A 7,194-nucleotide genomic window follows, 5' to 3' on the forward strand; every position below is an offset into this window, starting at 1 on the left:
TTAACTTCCAACAAGCTATGCATTATACAGCACTACTCGGTTGATGATGAATTTATTCACGTAATGGAAACGTAATCAATTGTAAAAATAAAAAAACTTCACTGTCATGTGTTTGCTGAGGTAAATCAGACAGTAAAGAAACTGAAATTAAAAAAAATAATGCAGACTTACAATACTAGTCAAAGTTTGGTAAAACAGCTTTTTTTTTCATTCGGATTTTCCTAGTTTGTGGAATAAAATGTAAGTCATCAATATTATGAAGAAATACTGATAGATTTATTGGGTAAAAAATGGTAATCAAAACGTAATTATGTTTTATATTTTAGATTCCTTTTAACCAAATAACAGCTTTGCACATCTTGGTATTTTCCCGGTCAACTTTGTTTTAAGTTGTTGCTTTATGATTATTGATGTACTGTATGTAATTTCATGGACTCCAATAGTCGACTTGAATGCATGCTCTAGAAATATGTTCTTTACCCATCCATTTTCTAGACTATTTGAGTGCAGATGACTCATGGACATAGACTGGTCACCAAGGCACAAACAAACAACCTTTCTCACCCTTGAAGTAAATGCAGTTTTCATTTAACCTCGTATGCAGGTATTGAATGAATCCATTGTGCCCACAGGAAAACACACACACACACACACACACACACATGACCTAACTAAAAGTAAATCAAGACAACACTAGGATAAATAAAATTAAATAAACACCAACCATGAATAAAACAAAAAGAAGTAAACACAAAAAAAGAAAAAGAAAACAGGACAATTGATTCATTAGCAATCTGACTCAAATGCATATGTTAAGAGAATTAACTATATATGAAGAACTTTGCTCTTTTAGGGAAAAAAAAAAGATTACCCCAATTTTTGAGGGGGCTAAAACAGAAATTTAAACTGGAAAAGCCAACAATGCAAATGAGTTGTTTGCTCCAAATATGTTTGCTGTGTTGTTTTACTTGTCTTTTAAGTCATGGTTCAAAAAGGTTCTGTAAATTTGCAAAAACTGAAACAATTGAATTTGCCAACTTAAAATTGTGCCAAACTCCCTTCAAAATTTTGACATCATCCAAGTTGTTTTCTTTTGCCTGAAGCAGTATTTAAAGGTGTGATTGTTTTGTAGCAACATTCGCTGCACTTTGCGCATATGCAGGTACCCCCCCCCCCCCCCCCCCCCAAGAAAAAAAATGTACACACATGCTTTAAATTCTTTTTTGCATCTATTCTTGTGGTGGGTCCGACTAGTAAAGTGCCCCATTCATCATACATTCAAACCACTTGTGGAAACTTACACTGGCAGTGTTTGACTGAGTTAAGTTAATTTAAAAAAGCACAGTATATCATTAATCATTTTGAAGCTATTTTGGAATAAAATGACAATTGCAGGAAATTCCTCTATTTTGATTTGGTTTGGATCTGGTTTGGGTTCAGTTTCGATTTTTTTTTCATTTAAATTCATCATTTTTTATTTTTAGGCAACAAACGTTGATATTTTAAAATGGGAAAATCAACAAAATATTTTGAGGTGTAAATTGTCTTTCTCACGAGAAATAAGCCTTTACAGAACTAATTGTCCATCTTAAAGCTGAGAGCAAAGGAACTCACTGGAGCAAACAAATTGCTTGTTTTGTTGGACTAATTGTAATGCCAATAAATAACATTTTAAAGTGAATTTTGCAGTGTGAGATTAACTGCCGTTTTCCCCCGTACATTCATTCTTCATATAAACATTTAAATGAGTATCTTAATACTTGAAAGTATGATTAACAGACCTGTGAAAAAGAATAATACGGATAAAAACAAACAAATTATAAATCACACACACACACACACACACACACACACACACACACACAGAAAGGAAAAACATTTTAATTGATCATTGATACAATGACCGAATAAAAAGAAAATAAGAGGATAAATATTCTCTGCAATAAATTGTTTTTCTTCTCTGATTTCATTTAGCGCGGCTTGTGTTTTATCACCATGACAAAAAGTGGTAATACAAAGCAATGCCAAATTTAATGTATATATTTGCACATTGCCGCTTAACTAACGCAAAACAATGGATCAATAAATCAATGAATATAAAGCATTTAAAAAACAATAGAACATACGAACACATAAAATAACATTCCCAATGCTTTATAATATTGCAAACACTCGTAATAAAAGAAGAAAAAATACAGGTTTGGGATCGAATGGAGGTGACGTTAAAAGCTGGACAGAAATAGTATCTCTACCGTCATCGTGTGGTCAATCTCTGCTGTCGTCATGGCAAGCCAAAGGGTAAGAGTACATTCATCCGTGCATCCAACCACAAAGGGTAAGAGAAGAGAAGTAGGTACATTCATCCGTGCATCCAACCATTTTCTTATCCTCACAAGGGTCGCATGCGTGCTGGAACCGGTCCCAAGTGTCTTAGGGCAGTAGACCTCGGGGTTTAAAAGCATCCCTCTACTCATACGCGCAGTCTGACCTATGAGCAATTTAGACTTTTAGACCACTTTATTTGGGGAATGTGTGTTCCGAAACCGATGAAAGAACATGCGGGCGGACTCCTCACAGGATGACCAGAGCCCAGATTTGAAACCAGAACATTTTGTCTTTCAGGTTATCACAAAGCTGGCTCATATATTACTCATATGTTAAAGTGCACGCAGATACCAGAAACGGTGATCTTATTCTATTTTAATCTTCTCGATGGCACTTAAGGTTTAGAAGAACGGGGTGTAAAAATTGGCAAGCCAGTGCGGTCGCAATCCTATGTTGAATAGAGAGTGTCATCTAGAGGAATTAAAAGGTACTGTAGTGAGCGCCTACCGTAAATTCTGCTGTATTTATTCATAAATCATTTAGGAATAGATAAAAGGACACGCCAACGAGTTGTCTTGTGTGATGAAGACAAACTTTATTAAACCCGTAAAAGAAAACCACTCGTGCTTGTCGTGTCTACGAGGGAGTTACAATAGGAAGGAACTTCCTCATTAGCATTGGTCTAAGCCAGGGGTGTCCAAACGTTTTGCAAAGGGGGCCAGATTTGGTGTGTTAAAAATGTAGGAGGGCCAACATCTTACAGTGTCACTTTTAGAAAAAGGCGTTTCAGAAAATGCATTTACACACGTGGACAAAATTGTTGGTACCCCTCAGTTAAAGAAGGAAAAACCCACAATTGTCACTGAAATCACTTGAAACTTACAAAAGTAACAATAAATAAAAAAAAAAAATTGAAAATTAAATAATCAAAATCAGCCATCACGTTTGAATTGCTGATTAACATAATTATTTAAAAAAAACAAACTAATGAAACAGGCTTGGACAAAAATGATGGTACCCATAACTTAATATTTTGTCGCACAACCTTTTGAGGCAATCACTGCAACTAAGCGATTTCTGTATTTGTCAATGAGCGTTCTGCAGCTGTCAACAGGTATTTTGGCCCACTCCTCATGAGCAAACTGCTCCAGTTGTCTCAGGTTTGATGGGTGTCTTCTCCAAATGGCATGTTTCAGCTCCTTCCACAGATGTTCAATGGGATTCAGATCCGGGCTCATGGAAGGCCACTTTAGAATAGTCCAACGCTTTTCTCTCAGCCATTCTTGGGTGTTTTTGGCTGTGTGTTTTGGATCGTTGTCCTGTTGGAAGACCCATGACCTGCGACTGAGCCCAAGCTTTCTGACACTAGGCACATTTCTCTCCAGAATGCCTTGATAGTCTACAGATTTCATTTTACCTTGCACACATTCAAGACACCCTGTGCCAGATGCAGCAAAGCAGCCCCAAAACATTACTGAGCCTCCTCCATGTTTCACCATAGAGACAGTGTTCTTTTCTTCGTATAATTGGTTTTTGAGTCTATGAACAGAGTTGATGTGCCTTACCAAAAAGCTCCAGTTTGGTCTTATCTGTCCAAAGGACATTCTACCAGAAGCTTTGTGGCTTGTCAACATGCATTTTTGCAAATTCCAGTCTCGCTTTTTTATGATTTTTTTTCAGCAGTGGTCGTCTCCCATGAAGTCCACTTTGGCTCAAACAATGACGAATGGTGCGATCTGACACTGATGTACCTTGGCCTTGGAGTTCACCTTTAATTTTTTTGGAGGTTGTTCTGGGCTCTTTGGATACAATTCGAACGATCCGTCTCTTCAATTTGTCATCAATTTTCCTCTTGCGGCCACGTCCAGAGAGGTTGGCTACTGTCCCGTGGGTCTTGAACTTCTGAATAATATGAGCCACTGTTGTCAGGAATTTCAAGCTGTTTAGAGATGGTCTTATAGCCTTTACCTTTAAGATGTTTGTCTATAAAAAAATTTTCGGATGTCCTGGGACAATTCTTTCTGTTGTCCATGTCCAGTGTGGTACACACCTTTTCACCAAACGGCAGAGTGACTACTTGTCTCCCTTTAAATAGGCAGACTGACTGATTATGAGTTTGGAAACACCTGTGATGTCAATTAAAGGACACACATGAGTTAATCATGTCAGTCTGGTCAAATAGTTTTCAATCTTTTATAGAGGTACCATCATTTTTGTCCAGGCCTGTTTCATTAGTTTGTTTTTTTAAATAATTATGTTAATCAGCAATTCAAAAGTGATGGCTGATTTTGATTATTTAATTTTCAATATTTTTTTATTTATTGTTACTTTTGTAAGTTTCAAGTGATTTCAGTGACAATTGTGGCTTTTTCCTTCTTTAACTGAGGGGTGCCAACAATTTTGTCCATGTGTGAAGGAAAAGTTTGCTTGAATCTAGCAAAACTGACCTAGATTTTTAAATGAGTGTGAAAATATTGCTTACTTTTGACAGTATATTAGGAACCTTTGCTTCAAACATGCTTATTTTAGGCTACATTTTGAAAAAAATGCTCAAGAAGGTTTTTCAAATAAGATTTATTTCCTTAAATTTCACCTTAAATTGAGTATCAATTAGCTTAAATTTGATGTGCAACTTATTTAAACTAAGAATCCCTGACTTATTTTTGCATTCCCATTGAGCCTAAAAACATTAGCTAAATGTCTTGAATTAGGTTTTCTACACAAGAAAAAAAACTTCTAAACCCACTAGTAGCTTTTTTCTAAAACAAGACAATTTGCCTAATTTATATATATATATATATATATATATATATATATATATATATATATATATATATATATATATATATATATATATATATATATATATATATTTATATATATATATATATATATATATATATATTTATATATATATATATATATATATATATATATATATATATATATATATATATATATATATATATATATATATATATATATATATATATATATATATATACACCACTTTTTGCAGTGTTCTTAGAACCAATTTCATAAACCACAGGAAGCACAAACTCTTTGAACATCTAAAATGAATATCGGGTTTCTTTTCCTTTTTTATTTCTGCCACAAACATGGCTTGAAGCGGGGTGCGCTGTTTGAGTGATATTTCAGAGAATCCACCGTATTGGGTGTACAATAGCTATCAGTTGTATTATCTATAAAATCAGCTAATATTGGCAAAAGTTGAGTTAGTTGAGCTGCTGGATTCATATTCTTCCAAAGCAATATTGACTGGAATTCCATTTTCAGACTCGTGGGACTGCATAGGACATTTAATAGTGAGGAATGTTCTGGGTGGTGACTTCCACCTCAAATCTGAGGTCAAAAGATGGGTCTGGCTTTTTCTACAAAAAGGCAAATCTTGTTGTCGTGACACTTAGTTTGTCCAATCAGAACTTGCCACGAGGGGACAATTAAATGATGCCCATATTCAAGTCGTAGAGGTAAACATTAAAGGTTTTTAATTCTGTGACTACTTAGGCAAAACCGTAAATTCACCATTCCTTACCATGTACTACAGTATCAGAACAAAAACCAACATAAATAGTCAACATAGATATATCAAACAGATAAAGTAATTTACTGTGTATAAGAGGAATTATTACTAGATCATTTTGATTATGAAGTTCCCAACTTGTTAGGGTTATAAATGGAAACTTTCCTCGTCCGAAAGCCCTTTAATCTTCCTGCGGTGTCAGTCTTTACTACATAGAGAGGTGTCTGGGGAATGTGGCTTAACTTGGGTCTGTGCACTGCTTTGCTATTTGGAGAGAAAACAGTAACACAGAGACACGTTATATAACCATTCCATTGAGCCTGCGGGAGCGAGACGGAATGCATTGACGTCACGAGGAAGGAAGGGCGCGCTCTCTCTCTCTCTCTCTCTCTCTCTCTCTCTCTCTCTCTCTCTCTCTCTCGCTCCCCCTCTCTCACTATATTGGCACTAGCACACCGAAGTTGTCCTCAAAGTTGAGGAAAAAGGGTCCACTAGTGTAAATGAGCCTTGTCAGCCGGAGATCAAATAGACAGGCACATGTATCTAATGAATGTCAAAACATTTCAAATGATCCAAAGAAGGAGAAGAACACTCCTGACTGTTATTGATGCAAAGTTCAAAATCCAGCATCTCTGATGGTATGTGGGTGTAATAGTGCCAATAGTATGAGTAACTTACACATGCTGTCATCCAAGCAACATATTTTTCATGGACGCACCTGCTTATTTTAATAAGACAATGCTAAACAACATTCTGCATGTTTTACAATTGTATGGCTTAGGGAAAAAAAAAAAGGCACAGGCAGACTGGCCTGCCTGCATTTCAGACCTGCGTCCCATCAAAAATATGTGGCACATTGTAAGTGTAAAATACGACAATGAAGATAACGGATTGTTGAACAGCTGAAGCTGTATGACAGGCTAGAATGGGAAAGAAGCCCACCCACGAAAATTCAACAACTTGTGTCCTTTGTTCCCTAAGGTGATTGAATGTCCCCGCATTTTTGGAGTGTGATGTGGACATTCCCATTCAATTCAAAGTTAAAATATGCTGTCTTATGAAAGTCTGTTTCAGCATTATTTATTCAATATTTGAGGCTGGTGCCGGACACAGGTCTACAAGTGTGGCAATGCACAGGAATTCTCTGATAAGGTTTCATGGCGGGACACCTGCGTCACTAGTAGTGGAATGATGAAAGCAAGACACTTTGCTGTCTAAATGTCGTTTTATTGAGGCAACCTTTTTAATTTAAAGGGACCGTGTATAAGATTTAGACCGTGTTTTATTACGGACAGCAGGAGGTGCTGCAGGTGCTGCATTTACCA

This window comes from Hippichthys cyanospilos, chromosome 6 (assembly GCF_059441005.1).
Source record: "Hippichthys cyanospilos isolate Australia breed blue-spotted pipefish chromosome 6, RoL_Hcya_1.0, whole genome shotgun sequence".
Lineage (NCBI taxonomy): Eukaryota > Metazoa > Chordata > Actinopteri > Syngnathiformes > Syngnathidae > Hippichthys > Hippichthys cyanospilos.